At 41.7% G+C, this 20,444-nt stretch overlaps 1 pseudogene; it reads right to left on the reverse strand.

The window, feature by feature from the left end:
* Positions 1–1,852: 1,852 nt before the first annotated feature.
* On the reverse strand, positions 1,853–20,220 carry LOC120236637 (annotated as a pseudogene).
* Between the last annotated feature and the right edge of the window lie 224 nt (positions 20,221–20,444).

Genomic DNA, 20,444 nt, shown 5'->3' on the forward strand with positions numbered 1-20,444 from the left:
CCTGTTAGCTGAGCTGCTTGTAATTCTAGCAGGTTTTGACAGGTGAATAGGGAGAGGGCTTGTGGACTCAACACTGAAAGTGAAATGGGAATGAATGAGAAGGAAGAGGATTGAGACTTGGGATGGAAGGGTTGGGAGACCTACAGCAGAAAGATACCATTCTAGTGTCTGAGATAGAATATTTGCCAGTTCTAGGGTTGTTGTGGGCCTTTTCTCTTTTCTACATCACTAGTAGCTCAAATAGAATGGTATATTTAAAATGTGTGCAAAGGAATTACTAGGGATACTTGTTAAAAATATGGATTCCTGGGCCTACCTCCAGAGATTGATTCTGTAGCAGCACTGTGGTGGGGTCTGGTGGTTTTTATGGGCGTGTCTTAAGGCTGTGGTACCCCAGAACCTACAAGGAGCAAAGGGGCCGTGAGATGGATGGTTGGGAGAAATGACCAGGGGGCTTTTCTGGAAACCATACTTGCCCTGCCTTCATATTAAAAACAAAAACAAAACCGTAAATGCTGATTTGGGGGAGCTGGTGAGATTATGGGATTCTAAAGTCCCAAGCAACCACATGACATTCCTACTCTGAGGGCATATTGAGAAACACTGTGGGAAAGTAGAAGTGGGAGATGCCTTAAGTACACTGTCGTTTTACAGAGTAAGACAATAATGCCCAGAAAGGTTAAGTGACTTCATCAAGGTCACACAGCTAGTTAAAGGCAGTTCTGAAACTATAACCAAGTATACTGGTTCTCCATCCCATTCACTAAACACCTGTTCCCTCTGGGATGAGGAGAGGGGTGAGAGGAGGAATTGGCAGGAGCTGGGCTCACAGTTCCAGAGAATAGCACAACAAAACTATTGCTCTGGTTGAAAATGGAGTCAGGGATAATTTTGGCTCAGAATTCAAATGGCCAGTAGTGGCTATTAAGATCGCTAATAGTTAATTTTCTAAAGGCAGATGTCCTTCCCAAACAACAAATATTCCAGCTGCAAGACTTTTTTTTCTTTTTTTAATCCCAGGGAGGCTAGCTACATCCTTTAAGGAAGCTCACGTTTCAGATTTTCTTCCTAGTAACAAAAAAATCCTATTAGCTCTTGGCTCTTGCAGGCAGTTGGTGGTGCCGGAGTGGACGTGGGCAGAGGCCGGGCGGCAGGACTGCGGCAGCGCGGGCGGCGGGCGCTGCGGGTGGGGGCACTGCAGCATCGCGGCCCTGGGGCAGCCGGGCAGCTGCCCGCTAGAGGGGGCGCTGTGGGCGCCGCCAAGCGTCCTTTTGTCAGCGCACACGGCCAAGAGAGCTCTCATTTCCTCCCAGCCTCGTGCGGGAAATGGATTTAATTCTGACGGCAGTGCTGTGAGGGACGAGCGGGAACGAAAGCCTTTTGTCAAGGAGAAGCAGCCTCTGTCGTCTGTAATTACCACTGACGCGGAGAAGCTGCATTGTTGGTGGAATTCCAGGCAGCTCTGACAAGTGTGGGGCTGCAGGATGGGAAGAAAACATTGCTCTGCAGATTAGCTGGGTGCATTTATTAAGCAGACACCCAAGAGAGAAAAAACAAACCACAAAGCAAAACAACAACCCACAGTGGAAGACCAAGGATGGATGGATAAGATGCCGTGCAGGAGGTAAGCCCGACTTGGGAATGGGCACCGTGCCTTTCCTTGGTTTTGTTTCTTTTAATAGAATTTGAGACCCCTACAGCATCCCTCCGCCGTGCGCGAGCTGGTTGGTCCAGACTGGTGAGCGTCTGCTAGTGTGTGTGTCTGTGATTCAGCCCTTCCCCGCGGCCGTGTGTTTCATGCCTGAGGGTTTCTGTTGACGGCGTAACGCTGGAGGTTCTTTGGAAAGCGGGGCTAACTGGCGTTGGCCTCTGCATGGTGATGGTTGGATGCCCTCGCTCCGAGCGCCACGCCTGACAGGTGGGGCTTTCTTGCCGGGTCCGGGCTGGCCGTGGCAAGCGTTGCCTCTCGGGGGGCCGCCCCTCCCTTCCTGCTCAGCCGCCGCCCTCCCGGGGAGCCGTGCAGGGTGTTCGGCTGGCTGGGCGCGCTGCCCCGGACGTAGCCGAGGCTCGAGGCGGGGCGCTGTGCCGCAGCTGCGGGGCGAGCAGGTGCGGTGTCGGCAGCCGCCTGCATTTGGAGCAGGGGAGCTGGCACGTGAGCGGGACCTATCGGATTTGGATTCTGTGCGGCTCCACCACTTTGGAGGTGGATAAAGGCCACTGTCCCCAAGAGGTCTTGCCAGTCTGTTCCTCTCTTAGCTTCCATCTTTTCCTCTCCTCTCTTTTTCCTGCTTCCCCTCCCGCCTCTGGGTTGGAGGCCAGCCTAGCTCGGGAGGCGAGGGTAAGGAGGTGGGGGTGGAGTGGGGAGGGTGGGGAACCTCTGTCAATTTTGAAATCGCGACCACTGAGCTACCAGGTGGGGCGGGGGTGGGGCAGACTGCTTTAGGATGCCGATCAGGCCCTCTGTCTAGCCTATTGTCTTGCTTTTTCTCCCCCTTCCTTTTCTTCTGTAATCCCCACCCCTTGCCAAAGAGAAAGACAGAAAGCCCCAGGAGAGAGAGAGAGGGAGCGAGACAGAAGGAAAGGAGGGGGAAAAAAAAGCCCCAGCCCACACCCTATCAGATTCTTTTAAAAATTGTCATTTATCTGTGACACATGATTATTACCCATCTGTTTCTTTACACCCACTCTTCCTCTTGCAGTTTGTCTCTAAGGTTCAACTGACTCAAATGAGCCTTATAAATAATAGATATCAAATCTCAGTTTGTTAAATGGACATTTTGTGCTTTCTGACTAAGCTCCAAGGAGGGGTTGGTCTGATGCCCTAACGGGAGCAAGTGACTTGAGAGGGCAGACCCACCTCCCATCATGTCTAGTGTGTGGGTTTAGTTGAGGTACAGGGGATGCATGTTTAACTTGTACAGTGAGGGGTGTTCTTGTTAAAGGGATTTAAACATTGGATTTCATTTTAAAGAAAGAATTGGTCAACATTTGAAGTGAAAGTGCTTTAAAAGAGTAAGAGCAGAGTAGATAACTGAAGTTTCATACTTGCAAGTCACTCCAGCCACAAGCATATGAATAGCATATGCTAGAGATTTTACAAAGGGGTTTAGGCTGTTTAGTATTTGGTTTATAGTGTTCTACCTTCATTCTGTAAAGTGATCAGACTTTTGTCAATGCATAGGACCAAGATCATGCCTGGCCCTGCCTCCCTCTATCTCCCCACCCCTAATAGTGAAACTTTTATTATTATAATTTCAATATATTTTGGAGAACCACTAGAGGTAAATCATTCTTTGATCCCAAATCCATACATTTTTGTGGAAAGCCATATGTTCTTTCTTGTCCAATTGTCTAGCCTTATTGGAAACCATTCTTGTTACATACAAAATATACAACACTGCCGGAAATGATGCACCACATCTGGTTTCTAGGCTTGGGTTGAATTTGCTTTAAATGTTAGCATGATGCTGGAATTAGCAAATTACAGCTATTCTTAAGAGCTTACAGGTGATCAAATATGTTGGGAGAAAGTTTAGTGTTAAGGTTTTAAATATATATAAAAGACTTTGATAAATATATTTATCACAAGGAATTTAAGACCACTTACAGGGCTTTATAAATCATAGCAAGGGAGGCTAACTTAAAAGTAAATGAGAAAGAAAAAAGAAGACTAAGAATAGAGCTATAACATGGTATTAAGAATGAAGCTAATACAGAAATATAAGTGTGAGATCCTCTACACTTGCTCTGCGGGGAAAAAAAATCCAGCTCTAAACTTTCCAGCATTTCATGGAAAAGGGGAAACTGACCAACCCGTGGTTCATAGGTTTTATCTATTCATTGATTCATTCACTCATTTGTTCACTTAACAAACACTCAGGACTTACTATGCGCCAAGCTCTGTGCAAGGTGCAGGGACAGACATGGTCTCTGCCCTGACAGCAGTTACAGATGAATGCAAGGAACCAACATTCATCAGAAAACCTTGTATATATAGGAATGTATAATTACAAACAGTTCTGAGAGCTGTGCAGAAAGAGCACAAAACACAAAATGTTACGTGTCTAGAACATAAAACAACATAAAAACAAGCACAACAATCTTTGATCCTAAGAGCAGAAGGGAACTTTTTGCAAAAGTTGACACCGTGTTTGGAATGATGTCTTCAATCATGTCCTTGTCAGACACAAGGAGGGTTTCATACCGCTGTTTTTATAGTATTCCTCAGTGTGTGCTCATATCCCTCCATGGGGCTCTCAGACCCCTGAGGTTCTGAGAATATATCCATTTTGAAGGATCTGTGTCTTTTCTAAAATTAGCAGTTTTACGTCAGTGATAATCTTAATAATAAAAACGTGTTCTGGATTATCTTGATGGCAACCCCAAACCTATGGTGGGGCCTGGGTTTGCCTCTGCATCTTCCCATGAGAGCCAGGGGGAGGCCTAGTGGCTCAGGTCCTGAGGCAGAGAGTAGTTTAGTTAGAGACACATGGAGAGAAGGGTGAGCCCACACAGGGCACAGGCTAGTCAAACTCAAAGGAATAACTCCTGGCAAGGAATGATGCTCTCATGCTAGTTGCGCTTTCTTATGGACTAGGCTACAGCCATTTATTAGCAGCAGGTATTGTAGTGAAACACAATGACAGAGTTGTTGCTGGTTTCAGCAATAATTGGATTAGATCTCCATGCAATGCAGGTTTAGTAACCTCTGATAACTATCTTATGTCCAAAGCAATGAGACAGGTAATTTGGTGTACTGATTGAGTGGAGCCCGACTGACTTCTAATTCACTTTTCTACTTACTAGCTGTGAAACCTGGGCAAGTCACTCAACTTCTCTGTTCCTCAGTTTCTTCTTTTGATAATATGGAGATAAATATGTGGTATTGATTCCATAGTGCCATTGCAAGGATTAGAGCTATTATGTGTGAAAGACTGGTAAAGTCTTTAGTAAAGTTCAATAAATGTAAGCGATTATTATTATCTTTATTAGTATGAAATGGCATCCATTTGTGTAGGCACTTCAGGATGGTTTTTAGCAGAATTTTAAATTATGATACCTGATTATCTTTAAGTAGCAAACACATTTTTGAGGTTATTAATATTGTTTTGCACACATGTTTTAGGAGTTGTCTACGTTAGTGTTGTTGAAGCCAGAATTGAGATAGTGGTAACATGTAGTAACTGGGCCTGAGACTATATCTTTCTGTTGTTAAGCCCAAAATGGTGTTTTAATTTTAGCAAAACAATATTATCTGTTGCAGAAAATTAAGTTTATTAATTTGACATTTTAAAGTTTGATAATTACATATGCTTGTAAATTGGTTTTGGTATTTTTGTTATATAACTAGCTATTAATGCCTATGTGTTTAACTGGTCTTTATGAGTGTAGGTATCTAAGTTACACTTTAATAAGTGACTTAGGTCAACCGTGGCTCCATGAGAAATTTCTCTCTTCAAAAGAGATAACTGTTTAGTTTAAACATTTTGCACCATGTGCAAGGACACACCCAAGATTCTTGGAATAGAATTTTGACTCTCTAGAAGAGAGATTGCAGCCCCAATATTTGACTCTCTCTACCTTGACTGCCAGTTTTAGCCTGAAAGAATTTTAAGACAGTAATACCAAAAACTGCCTCTGTTTTCAACAACAACAACAAAGTCCACGAACTCAAAGTGCACCTATGGAATGGCAAGCTTCCAGCATTGATTCATCCAGGCCTATCTCCCATGATAATTGATGTGAGGTGAAAAGAAAGTCTATTCTCTGTGCACTACAATGTTGGACTGTACAGATTGAAACAAGTTTATCGATTATATTCGAATCTATTTTTATTTTTCCTTGTACCTAAGTGATCTGTCAGAGACTACAAGAAATATGTCAGTCTCCCACTATAATTGTGTTTTTTATACCTCTCCTTTTGATGTATATATATCATAGACATATGCATTTATATTATACACAGGTTATATATATATATATTTAAAACTTTTAAAAATGTTTTATTCATTTTTGAGAGAGAGAGACACAGTATGAGCAGGGGAGGGTCAGAGAGAGGGGTACACAGAATCTGAAGACAGTCTCCAGGCTTTGACCTAGCCGTCAGCATAGAGCCCGATGCAGGGGTTGAACCCACGAACCGGGAGATCATGACCTGAGCCGAAGTTAGATGCTTAACCGACTGAGCCACCCAGATGCCCCTCACCCAGGTTATATTTGATGCAGTGTTACTTAGGGCCTGATGACTTTCCTAGGATGTGGGACATTTAGTGCTAAAACCAGGAGATGCCAGGCAAAGGAAGACAGATCTATTTTAGTTGTAGAAAAGAGGGAGATAACAAACAATGGGCCCAGATTCTTCAAGGACTCTCCAGAAGATATGGTAGAGATGGTGCCAGCCAATGTCAACCAGCCCATGATTCAATAAGGGACACTTCCCAGAAAAGGGAATGTTCTCCCAGCTGAATCCTAGAATAATACTCAGGCTCAACGCACCATGCCTGGTGGGCTATGGAGTATCTGGCCTCCCAGTTTTGATTTGTGCTGAGAGAGTCTCCAATAAAGTGGGGCTTTAACATAGCTTCAAACCACATCAGTTCTAATCACCCTACAGGTACAACTGAAAAGGAAGATAAATAAGTACATAAATAAATGTCCTTTGGCCCAGCAGTAAATATCTCTAATGTACTTGGTTTGACACAGGATCTCACCCCACAAGCAACCTGGGTAGGACTTGGAGGCTAGGGAATTTGGGGTGTGGTTGCCAGGGAACAAATGTCAGTGCTCCATATGATATTTGGAATGGCCTTCCTTGAACCAAGCCTTCAAGTGGATGAAAAAACTTACTGAGCCAAGTAGCAAATGCCTCTAGCTTCTATGAGTGACAGCTCTGAGGACCATTTGGCACACTCTATCTCACATACACCCCCCAACACAGGCAGCTGATTGGACCAGGAGTGGTCTTGGGACTCAGGGCTGGTGGCCATATTAGGCAAAATAGGGGAGGGAGTCAAGGTGAGGAGACCCCCCGCCCCCCAAAAAAAGAGAGAAAGAGAAGCCAAACCCAAAACAAAACAAAACAAAAAAAAACAAAACAGACATGAGGGCAATGATAGTGATAGGTCATCCCCCTACTTCCCTTGCCAATTTAGAGAAGAAGCCACTTGGTTTTACTGAGGTGGCCACAATAAATCCAGTTCTAGCAACTTCCATGAGGCCCAGCTAGATTTGGGTCCATATGTTGATGAGGTTGCCTTCCATCTTGCCTGGGCTAGTTTGCTTTGGTTTGTGTTTTATCAGCCACACTGCTCCTGGCTAGAACTTTGGATTACTCCAGAGCCTTCCATTTCTCTTACCTACATCGAACTTGAACTCCATCAATCCACAGTGATCTTTCTGAAACAGAAATCAAATCTCAGCATTACTCTCAGGATAAAGCCCAAACTCCTTACTTATTTCTACTGCTTTACATCATCTTCCTTTATACTCCATCTCCTAGGTAGGCTGACCAAGTATCTTTCTGGACATGCCTCCCCCTCCACAGCTTCCCAACCAGCTTCCACACCTTTCTCAGGCTCTTTCCTCTGCCTTATATGCCCTCCCTCCACTTTGTGTCTAGCAAGTTGCTTCTTTTAGAAAGCCAACCAAATAGACAAACTTCTAGCAAGCCTGATTAAGATAAAAGCAATTAATAATACTAGAAACAATATATGGAACAAAGCAGAAAAGATTTGAAATCATAACACTATGCATTATTATATTCTAACATATGTGAAAATCTTGATGAAGTGGACATTTTCACAGAACATATGAGCCACCACTATTTCAGAAATTGAATGTCATGTTTCTGGATGGGAAGAGTTAATATTGCAAAGATGCTGATTCTTCACAGATTCTGCCACATGGATGGCAGCCTTCCAGAAATGATGCAGATTTCTGCCTATTTTTCTTTTCCTTTGGTTATTTTCTGTTGAATTTTGAAAGGGTTATTAACTGCATATACTCCATTGCAAATCATGTATTGAAGGGAAAGTCAATATATGTGCATTTGAATGTCATTCATAAATTGTTTTTCTGGAAGAGCGAGTGAAATTTTTAAATTTTGAAATGCAGGGGGACTTTATGAAGACAGAATTTCACTTAACAAGGGATATGATTTTCAGCCCATATTATCTTATTGAGTATGAATTTAATTATGTTTGCTTTCTTTGCTCAGCATGGAGTCCATATAAGAATCTCTTGACTTTCGCTTTTAGAAATTTGTGGTGGAAAGATACTTGAAAAGTGAGGGCATGTACAGTTCTGTGCTCCTCTACTGTGTCAGATGGCGGAGCGTCGCTGATTATTTCAACATTCCTTTATTTAGAATTTATTCTTCTTCCCTCCTAGCACCACATTTCTCTTAGATCTTTCCAACACCCTCATTTGTGTCCCAAATTAGCTACATCTGTTACCATAGTTATGCAGTATCCAGCTTAACCCATTCCATGCTCATTTGTGTTGTTGCACATGAGACTTCCTTTCTTGCATTTCCATAAGTCATACCATTATTTTTCTTTCTTCTTCTCCTGTCCCCCTGCTTTTTACTGTTTTTAAGGCAATGCATATGCACAGTTAATCAGATAGGACTGAATGGCTTCTAATAGAAAGCAACAATTCCTGCCCCACCCTAAATCCTTATCCACACACAGGCAAACTGCTTTTAGCTGTGTTTCCCATTCTGCCATAGCTCCCTCTGTATCTCAAAATAATATGCATACACTGCTGTTTCTGAATTTATCAACTTCGATCATCATTCAGTGACCTTCTGCCATGAAAGTCAAGGATGTAATTCATTTACAGCATGCCTACATCTCCTCACTACCTTTCTCTGCTCCTCCCTGCTGCTCCAGACAATGCATTTATTAAAACCAGATTTCTCATTCCATGGACTATTGACTGGGTCACTTGACTCTCTACTGTGTATAAAATAAGGCTATTACCACTGCCTCTCCTTGCCCTGCTTCCTCCTTTCCTCTAGCTTCCCTTTACTTTTGCATTATCAAAGTAGATAAAATATTCATTCTGTTCCATGGTCATAGTTGGTGTCTATGATTTTTGTCTACTATAATTATGGTAATTCTAAAAGCTGAAACCTTTTAAACTGTTCATTAACTGGGTTGATATTGTTCACTGCACAATAAGTAATATGCTAGGGTTTCATATCCTTTTCAGGGGTTATCCCAGCCTTTGGGCAAATGCTCACAGGGTGACTCCTGGGGGCACCATCACTACTACAGCTACTCTGGGTCATCCCCTGAAGGGTGCAGTTTCTCTAAGACCCTTCCAGTGATCAAGTTGATAAATTGAGAAACAACAGTGTACACATACTATTTTGAGAAATGAAGATAACTATAGCAGAGCACCTGGCTGGGGTAACTGTGAATGGAAACAGGAGAAGGGGTTGGGGGACCCACTGCTCCACAGAGACATACAATTGGTGCCCCTGTATTCAGTCTCTTCTTTCTTCCTGCTTGTTATCATGCCTGCCATATCAGAGTCTGGGATACCTTCAAGGCTCTGCCACAGATCATCTGCTTCCTTGGCTCCAGCAGCCTCTGCTTGAAGTTTGGGCTGAAGCTTCTTCTTCAAACATTAGTCATCAGTTTTCCATCTGCTTTTTGTCCTCCAGAAAGTTGTTGAAATCTCGCCTCTGAAAACCACCTGCTTTTACTTCATCATTGTAGGGTTGTGCATTTTTATTCCCTTATGATCAATTTAATGGAGACTTGGGAGAGAGAGGAACATAGGGATAGGTGGGATTAGACCTGTCCTCTTGAATTAGAAGCCAAGGTCATTAGTTTTCAATCAAGCCATGCATGGTAGCAATAAAATAAACTAGTGACATGGCCATGATTTAAATTCAAACTCTAGTGAAGTTTGCTCTTCTTTGTTATGAAAAGGCTTCAAATGTGTGCAGTATGTACCGACTCAATTCCAGTATCTTCTCACATCTAGAATAGTGCAGAAATATGGAAACATTCTTCTATCCTACTCTAAGATGAATGACTCTTAACTTGTCTACAGTTCTAATAAGCTCAGTTGTTACTATTCAGAAGAAGGCAAGTGGCAAATTAGAAGAGTTTGGCTAATAGTCTAAAAAAGCTGGGGTGGTGGGGATGAGGGTTAAGAGAAGACAGAAGCTTCTCTAGGGAACCTTACTGTAGTTATTGCCCAGGCACTAGGGAAGATCATTTGTCAGAGTTGCCAGTACTCAATTTAGATGCAGGAAGTGAAGAACTAACACAGAAAGTTAGTGAACTCACTAACAGTGGGCATGCTGGAGGGAAAAGGGCTGCTGGCTTTTTTTTTTTTTTTTTAAATAACCTGGTTGAGAAGGAAGGATTTGTGGGCGCCAAAGTTTCTTTGTTCAGAACGTAAATCTGAAGTTATGATGCACAAGAAATTTCAGTTGCCTCTATGTTTCCACTGAATTTGGAGGTCATTACTTCATTTTTCAGCCCTAGTGATGATCATTGCGACAGAACACAGCTGGGGGGCTCCTGCTTTATATATCTTACCTGTTAAAGTTACAGGCCATGAAAACCGTTGCCAGCTTTGAAGCCTGTACTTGTTATACTGAAGATCTTATCAGAAATAAGGGTGTCAAAGAATTAAAATCTGCTTTTCAAAATTTATTATGTTTATGGATGAAATGATACAATGTCTATGATTTATTTCAAAATAATCTTTTTTATTGGGGGATGAGTGGATTGAGATGGGCTACAAGTTGCTAACTGTTGAGGTTGGGTATAATCTGTTATCTAAACTGGCACTTTTTAGAGTGAACAGAGGTGCTAATAATAATCACATTGGAACAAGAGCCATGACCCAGACACTCTCAGGAAAATTGTAATCTACTCTGAAGCAAGGTGATAGTACTTGGGGTTCATTATATATGCTCTCTAATTTTGCATATTTTCAAATTTTTCCATAATTAAAAATGTCTCCTGTTTTATACTCTTTGCTGTTTTATTAAGAGTGGAGCCTTTCATTGTAACCATGATGTTAAACATTAGTTAACTTCAAACACAAAATGAAAATAGCTAGAGAGTATTGTTAAAGGACAAATCTATTAAATTAATTTATGATAATAGGATAAAAATCCATAGATTCTGCAACTGGGACACCCAGGAAGCAATGCTTAATTAAGTAGACAATGTTATAAAGCAGATATCTAGATTTAGTTATGCAAAGGATCCTTGCTTCTGTTGCTGAATTGGGTTCATCAGGATTTTATGGATGGATGGGTGCATCCCCAGAAAGCACAAGTCTGTTGGGAAATGAGCAGAGCCAAGAAACTAGCTTCTATTTACAGAGCAAGTCCACATGCTGATCTATAACTATCTTGGTGTCTGTCCTATTTGAGGTTCTCCATTACCTTTTACCTGCCAAAATAGTCTTTCAGAATTAGAGTTTGACAAAGAAGATTTCCAGTCTCGCTGAGGTATGTGGATGAGGGAGGGGTGTGGGGAGACTCTCTTTCAGGATGAGTCATCTTGTTTCTGCCAATCTGAGGGCCCAGGTGGTTGTGGATTTGGAGTGAGGTCCTTTTGCCCTATTTAAGGAGGGGCTGAGATGAATGACCACCCAACTCCTAGATGGTACCCTGACAAGTGTACGAGGCAAGGTACTATATCAATATGGGCTCTTTCAAGGCTAAGGTGCTGCTTCTGTAGGATCAGAAACCAGTTCTGTAAAAATGATTTGTTCTGATGCTGTTTGTGTTGCTGATAGAATTTATATAATTTACTACTGTGTCCCCTGTATTATGCAAAAGAAGGTAACTTTTTTTTTTTTTAAAATAGTTTATTGTCAAATTAGTTTCTACATAACACTCAGTGCTCATCCCCAAAGTGCCCTCCTCCATGCCCATCCCCCCACCCCCCCACATCCATCAGTCCTCAGTTTTTGTCAGCATTCAAGAGTCTCTCATGGTTTGCCTCTCTCCCTTTCCCCCACCATTTCCGCCAGAAGGTAACTTTTTAATTTATTTGCTTGTGCTTTTTAAAGTCAAGCTTATTGAGCTATAATAAACATATAGTACAATTCACTATTCTTAGATGTATTCTGTGAATTTTGACAAATATATACATTATGTAACTACCACCACAATCAAGATAGAATAAAGTTCCCATGTGCCCCTTTGTAGTAAATCTCCCCCATCCACCCACAGCCCTTGACAATCACCCATCTGGTTTTGCTTTTTCCAGAATATCCTATAAATGGGATCATGCAGTGTAGTCTTTTGTGTCTGACTTCTTTTGCTTTGTATAGTCTTTTTGAGATTAATCCATGTTGTTACAAATATTAACAGTTTATTTCTTTTGATTGCTATGTAATATTCCTTTGGACGACTATACCAATTTGTTTAGCTATTCACCCATTAAAGGACAAGTGAGTTGTCTCCAGTTTTGATGATTGTGAATAAAGCCACTGTACATATTGGCTTATGGACTTTTGTGTATTTACATTCTTTTGGGTAAATAAAAACCTAGGAGTGGGGTTGCATCGTGGTATGGTAAGTGTATTCTTAACTTTATAAGAAACTGCCAAACTGTTTCCAAAACGTACCCTGTTTTGCATCCCCCCCCAGCAATGTATGAGAGTTGTAGTTACTCTAAACTTGGTATTGCTAGTTTTTTTTTTTTTTAATTCTAGCTATTATGATAGGTGTGGGTAGTATCTCACTGTGGTGTTAATTTGCATTTCCCTAATGTCAGTGACTCTGAGCATCTTTTCATGTGCTTGAATGCCATAGTATCTTTTTTGGTTGTTTTTTGTCTTTTAAATGTCTGCAAGTTTCTGCCATTCTAATAAACAGGGGAAGGGATATTTCCTTAGTCTCAAAGGGGGAGCAGAAGCATAATGGGGATGGGAGGAGCCATATGGGGAGATGTAGGGGGAGTTTCCTAAGAGGAAGGTAATATGGAAAGGCTGAAGGGGACGAAGTCAGGAGCCTGAGGTATCTCATCCTTCCCTCCTACCCAGGCTGCTTCTGGAGCTATTCCCTGGAGGACTTTTTGGTTTATATTATGAGGAGATACTCTCTTAGGAAGTGAGGGAGGAAAAGAGGAAAACAGCTATAATATTGATCCAATTTTTTTTATGTGCTTACTCCAAGTACTGATCTTTATAAATTTAAGTCAGTAAATATTTCTTTAAAATAGATGTTTGGCTCAGATCATCCCTTCTGTTAATTTTTGGGCAGAAGGGAAAGGAGAGTTACATAAACATTCAAGAAAATATATTTAGATTTGATTGATATAGGGACTCAGAGATATTTGTATACCCATGTACATAGCAGCATTTTCACAATAGCTAAAACAGAAACAAGGGGCCATCAGTGAATGAATGGACAAGGAAAACATGGCATATATATACAATGGGAAGGAAATTCTGACATATACTACAACAAGGATGAAACTTGAGGTTCACTAAATGAAATAAGCCAGTCACAGGGAGACAAATACTGTATGATTTCACTTATATGAGGTGCTTAGAGTAGTCAAAACCATAGTGACAGAAAGTAACATGGTGGTAGCCAGGGTCTGGGGTGGGGGAAATTTTTTAATGGCTTAATGTTTAATGGGTATAGAGTTCTAGCTTTACAAGATGAAGAGTTCTAGATATGGATGCTGGTGATGGTTATATAATATTATGAATGGATGGTACACTTCAAAATGGTTAAGATGGTAAATTTTACACTATGTGCATTTTATAGCAATAAAAATGTTTAATGTGATTGAAGTTTATTGGCAACAATGAATAATTTATCCCAGTGGTAGGTAAATTTATTATGGTTTTAATATGAGTATCAATTAGTCGATCAACAAGCGTTTTTTGAGCACCCTTTATGTCCAGCTACTGTTCCAGGTGGTGGGCATGCCTCTGTGAATGAGAAGACTACACTCTTGCAAGGAGAGAAGAGGCTGATGTGTGGATTTGAGGAGACATGAGAGAGTAGGAAACAATCCTCTTGAAGTGTCTATACCAAGAAGGACAGACAATTTGGTAATGTTTAGAAATCATTTGAAAGGTGTGAAGAGAGTTTTGAAATAAGTCTAGTTTGCACAGCTGTGTGGAAAGGTAAACTACTCAGATGTACACTGGAAGCAAGGCCTTGTAGCATTTGACTAAAGGTGGGGCTTTTTGAGGTGAGAACAGTGGAGCAGAAAGGAACAGAGGAATCTGAGGTACTCTGCAAGGAGACTGTTACCCAGTGGAACTAATTAATGTAAGCTACCTAAGGAAGGATGTGAAGAGTGGAGTTTGAGGATAGATAGTGAAAACATGAGTAGAAGTTCTCAGAGACATTGGAGAATCAGAGTAGATGGGCTGGAAGGGGATGGTCAAGGAGAAGGATGTGAAATCCGGATGTTGGAGGTGGTGATCTTATTGGCAGCAGCAAGATCTAGGGTATATAGCCATGGGAGTGGATGACAGAGGCTAGGGTAGAAGAAGACATGGCTAACATGAGAGGCCAAGATGAGGCTGGGTGTTGGTTGTATCACTGCATGGGAGTGAATGTTGAAGTCAACAGGAATCAGAAGGGGTAGTGATGCAGGGGAAGATGTGAAGTCATTCATGAGTGAGGGGAATGACCAAGAGAGTGGTGGAGGATAGCCCCAAGGGGGCTGATGGGAAGTCTGTCTAGTTGGGAGCTGTGGGCTTCCAAGTAGATGGAAGTGGCTGTAGGCCATGCAATGGCAATCTACACTGTGCCGAGGCCCTGAGCATGTGGAATGTGTGCTGTGAGAGAACAGTGAGCTCAGGGGAGAGGGAGGCTTTAGATGTTTTATTTTTGGATCACAGAAATGGGCTTCATGTAGCTGGATTAGAGAATCCTGCAAAGAATTATGGGACTATTCAAAGAGCTCGGAGGAAGGAAGGTAACCAAGGAGGCATTATTGATTTTGGGCTTGTTCAAAACTCAGTTAAAGGCAATTAACAGTATCTGGTGTTGTTTATGAAAGTGTTAGTCTCATGAGAGATCTCCTAGCAGTTCTTGTGCATTGTGAGAAGAGAAGGAAAACTTCCTTTCTTGAGGCATCTTGTGTTTTCATGACATTAATTCCTGAATTACCCCAGCCATGCATCTCATGGAGGGGACAGAAGGCTTCTGTCCTTCCATATCACTATCTTCCTGTGGCTTCCAGATGACTTCCTTGTCTAGCCTTGCTCTGCTGATGGTGATATTTAATATAATAAACTGCCACAGGAAAAATAAGGATTGATGGAGAAGATGCACTTTCTCATAATTCATGCTTACGCATTAGAACAGGACATTTTGGGGGAAAATGAAGCATGTTATGGGCAAGTGTGGGTTTTCTTCAATGCCTGGCCAAAAATCTCAAAAAAGTACTCTGTACTACGTGGCAATCCTGAGACAAAATGAGTATTTCACTCCTCTTTAAAAACAACAACAACAAAACTCCTTTCCTCCCACTCCCACCCATCTTGCCAGATGTCTCCAATTTTATTGAAAGACAGAAGCAATGAGTTGAGTGGTCCTGCTTTTATCAGGGACCATCCTTTCTCTGGATCTGGGCCCCATTTCCTTGTACCTTCTCAAAACCACCACTCCAGCAACTGGTCATTCTTTTTTCTGCATTGTCAGATTCTCTGTCTCTCTCTGTCTCTGTCTCCCTGTCTGTCTGTCTCAACTGCAACATTCCTGATGGCATTCAGGCATGCTCTACTATCTCCTACCTAAGTATCTCAGCTACTACCCCATTTCTTTATGTTCTCAGCAAAACTCCCTGTAAGAACTGCCTTGATCACTGCCTCACTTTCTCTTCCCCACTGTCTACACATGAGCTTCTGTCCTCTCTATCCTCTGAGGCTGATTTTGTCAAGTTATTAGTGACCTCCTTATTGCCAAGTCTAATGGTCTCTTCTCTGTTCTTATCTTACTGACCTATCAGCAGCTTTCAACACAGTGGACATCTTCTTGAAACATTTTGTTGTCTGGCTTTTTGGGACCCTTCACTCTCCTGGTTTTCTCTTGCCTCCCTGGCTGTTCCTCTTCTTTCTCTGTGGGGTTCCATTCACCTCTACCAGACCTCTGAATGTGGGAGAGTCCCATGGCTCTAACCTGGGCCACCTGGTCTCCCTTACACGCTCTTCCAGGGGAGCTTTTCCAGGCCTTAACTTTAGACTCTGTTTACTTGCTGCTACATCTGGCCTCTTTTTTTCGAGAGCTCTAGCTTAGCGCTCCTCAGTCTTTATTGTGCATATGGATCACTTGGGGATCTTGTTAAAATGCACACTCTGATTCCAATGGACAGAGGTGGAGATTAAGATTCTGCATTTCCAGCAAGTTCCCGGGTGATGCTGAGGCTGCTGGTCTTGAGATCTTATGTTGAGTAGTGTTGAGCAGTGAGGCTACAGATGTGTATTCCCAACTGTCTCCTTGACATTTCTACATGGACGCCTTACAGATAACTCAGACCAAGCCTGACATGACTGTAGTAGAGTCTTGATTTCCTTCCTCAAACCCACTTTTCCCTGTATTACACTATCCTCCTGGTTGTTCGTACCACAAATCTTGGAATTGTCCTTGGTTTCTCTACTTACTTCCTTTCCTGTCCAATCTGTCAGCAAATTCTGTTGGCTTAATCCTCTAAAACATATCCCAAATCTTTCATGTGGCCCCATCATAATAGTAGTATCTGACATTTATTGAGCACTTTCTACATATTAGGCTGTGTTAATGATTTGCTATAGACTAAATGTTAATGTCTTCCCAGAATTCATATATTGAAACCTAATCCCTAATATGACGGTATTTGGAGGTGGGGCCTTTGGAGATGATTAGGTCATGAGGGCTCTACAATAATAAAATTAATGACCTTTTTAAAGACCTCTCACAGGGGTGCCTGGGTGGTTCAGGTGGTTAAACGTCTGACTTTGGCTCACGTCATGATTTCGTGGCTTTTCGGTTCAAGGCTCGCATCAGGCTCTTTGCTGACAGCTCAGAGCCTGGAACCTGCTTTGGATTCTATGTCTCCCTCTGTCTGCCTCTCTCCTGCTCACACTCTATCTCTCTCTTAAAAATAAATTAACAGTTAACAAATTAAAAAAAAATAAACTAGACCTCAGAGATCTCCCTTGCCCCTTCTGCTATGTGAGGACTGGGAGAAGATAGGTGTCTGAACTAGAAAGCAGGCTCTTGCGACACAGTGAATCTGCTGGTGCCTTGATTTTGGACTTCCCAGCCTCCAAAACTGTGAGAAATAAATTTCTGTTGCTTATAAGCCACCTAGACTATTGTATTTTGTTATGGCAGCTTGAGCTAAGACAGTGCTGTGTATTTGTATTTATATGTATTAAAACTCTAATCACAACAATTCTATAAGGTCAAATATTATTAATCTCATTTAGATGAGAAAAACATTTCTAGGTAATGCTACATAGATGGACACTTTAACTTTAAAAACTTTTGGTTTATTTTTCTCTTTTGTTGTAAATATGGTAGTTGATAGGGCTATTCATATACTTAGAGAATTAGGGAGATGCTATCTTATTTTAAGGTTTTTGTGTCCTTGCTAAGCACAAATTATATTGCAAATGTCCATAGGCCAATGTCCAAAGGTATACATGTTGCAGAATTTATAGTCTCTTTTGCATCCTCATACCATTTTTGGCAAGGGCTATATGCATATTTGTGTCTGATAATTACAATATCGTGATGCACCTTACAAAGACATTGTGTCTTGTGCATCTTTGTGCAAAGTAGGGATTCTTTATTTTCACCCCTGCATTTCCTGTAACCTGAAGGATACATTAACAACACAACCTTCAGCTCCAAGATGTATTCCTTTCCTAAGCTTCCTTTGTATTGATCAGTTTCAAGAGTACTGTGCTCTGTGTTGTTTTCCACACTTACAACTTACAATGACAAGTGACTGGGGTTCAGGAAAAAACAACTTCCATGGTCTTGTAGATGGAAAGTAGTTCATATGAAGAAAGTCTCAAGGATGTGGGGTTGTTTAGATTGGAGAACAGGTTGAGCCCTTCTTTTCTACACTGCTCATGTTAAAGGAAATCTTTAGTAAACTTGTTGGTAAAATAAAGACATCTTTGGTAATGTGAGTAATTAATTTAGCTTTATTTTTTTAAATTATTTTTAAAAAGTTTATTTATTTATTAGAGAGAGCATGCATGAGCACGAGCAGGGGAGGGCCAGAGAGAGAATCCCAAGCAGGCTTCGCACTGTCAGTGCAGAGACCAACACAGGGCTTGAACTCATGAACTGTAAGATCATGACCTGAGCCAAAGTTGGATGCTTAACTGACTGAGCCACCAAGATGCCCCAATTTAGTTAGCTTTATAAGTGTGGAGTTTCTCTTAAGGGTGGGAGAGGGAGACACATTCATCATTATCCTCATAATTACACCTTTCTTTAGAGAACCAGTCCTCTCTAAGAATGTACAATACGCCAAGGCAAACATTACACCAAGCACAACACTGTAGTCTTTTCTCTAGTTTAGTTCAAATATACTAGGAAGTAATATTCTTGCATATAAATGAACTCTGGAAAACTCAAAAGGAGCCCCCTACTATTAGCAAGGGGCAGCCATTCTTTGTTTCTGAGAAACATGCACCAGATGTTCCTATATATGTGAAATGGTCCCAATGGAATTCCAGCATGTCAAAGCAGAAGGGGCCATGCAGACCTTCCAGTCCACCCCTGAAGTTCTAGAGAGCAGACAGATGGAACTGAGAGAAGACAAGACACTGGCCCGAGGTGAGACCATAATTACTTGCAAATCCAGGGTTCCTAAAAAGCTGTTCTTCAGGATCTTTCTCCCTCCCTCCCTCCCTTCCTTCCTCTCTCCCTCCCTCCCTCCCTCCCTTTCTTCCTTCCTTCACCCCTCCCTCCCTTCCTTCCTTCATCCCTCCCTCCCTTAAAAAAATTGTATTAGAAGCATTCAGAATGTCAACAAAACGGCTACAACTTTTTTTTTTTTGCAGTTACAGAGTGGTATTCAGTTAATACAACAACAATTTTTTCATATTTATTTTTGAGAGAGAGAGCATGAGCGGGGGAGGGCAGAGAGAAAAGGAGACAGAATCTGAAGCAGGCTCCAGGCTCTGAGGTGTCAGCACAGAATCCAACGCAGGGCTCAAACCCATGAACCACAAGATCATGACCTGAGGTGAGGTCAGACACTTAACTGACTGAACCACTCAGGTGTCCCAAGAACAAAAATTGTTTTGTATAAGCTGAGTCAGAGACAACTGAAGAGGAACCAGCTACCATTGCCATATATAACGAATTTGTGTTGTACACCAACAAGAACCTGCTTTAAATTTCCATGCCAGTTTACAACCCCCATATTGACCAGGCAAGGTTAACGGCTATTGAAGATACACCAAGATAGGGCTACCTGAAGACACATTTGGTAGTGTGTTGACTATAAAAAAAAAAAAAAAAAGACACTGTACAGTTTAAAAACAAATATTACACAGTCTTACATTTCAATTTTTTCTTTAAAAGGAGTGAGTTGTGTATGGGAAGCAGGGAGTATTAAATGCTTTATAGGCCAGAAAAAAAAAAACTGCTAGGAGGAACTTGTTTATCTTCATCTTCTTCATCTTTCTCCTCCTCTTCTTGTATTCTATCTTTTTCTTGCTTTTTTCAGCCTTGACAACACCCTCTTTTGCTGTGTCAGGCTCTCCTTTGGCTCAGTATGCAGCGATTGCCTTTTTATATTTTTCCTTCAGCCTAGCAGCCTTCTTTCCATAAGGATGTGTGTCATCTGCGGCAGCAATGTTCCACACCTCTCCAGCTTCTTTGCGGCATCACCAATGGATAGGCCAGGATGTTCTCCTTTGATTTTTGGGTGGTACTTAGAACAAAACAAGTAAGAGGCCAAAGTAGCATTTGGGATCCACGTGCATTGGGATCCTTGAACTTCTTTTTTGTTTCCCCTCTAGGTGGGGATATAAGTTTTCATTTCCTCTTTTATAACGAGCTTTGTCTGCCTTCAGCAGGTCTTCACATTTTCCTTTCTTTTGAGCACCTGGGCTTCCCTCTCTCTGAGCACTCCTTAGAAAACCCTGAGTTCACTGAGCATCTAGTTGATTCTTCTTGTGCTCTTCTCTGCATATTTGCACAAAGAATGCCTGTGATGACATTTTGCCACTGGGCTTCTTAGGATCTCCTTTGCCCATGTTTAATTATTTTCCTCAGTGTGGCAGAGTTGTCCAGTGCCCATCTGACTCTCACTTGCCCCAGTGCTGCCTCTATGGAGCTCAGAGTACTACAGTGCTGTCTAGGACCTTTCTTTCTAAATGTCAACTTCTCCCTTTTTTAATGTCAAGATGCTATTTGGTTTCAAAGGAAAGAGAAAGAATATAAATTCTTTACAAGAATCTTAAATATGATAGAGGAGATG

This window comes from Hyaena hyaena, unplaced genomic scaffold (assembly GCF_003009895.1).
Source record: "Hyaena hyaena isolate Hyena2069 unplaced genomic scaffold, ASM300989v1 scaffold_158, whole genome shotgun sequence".
NCBI lineage: Eukaryota > Metazoa > Chordata > Mammalia > Carnivora > Hyaenidae > Hyaena > Hyaena hyaena.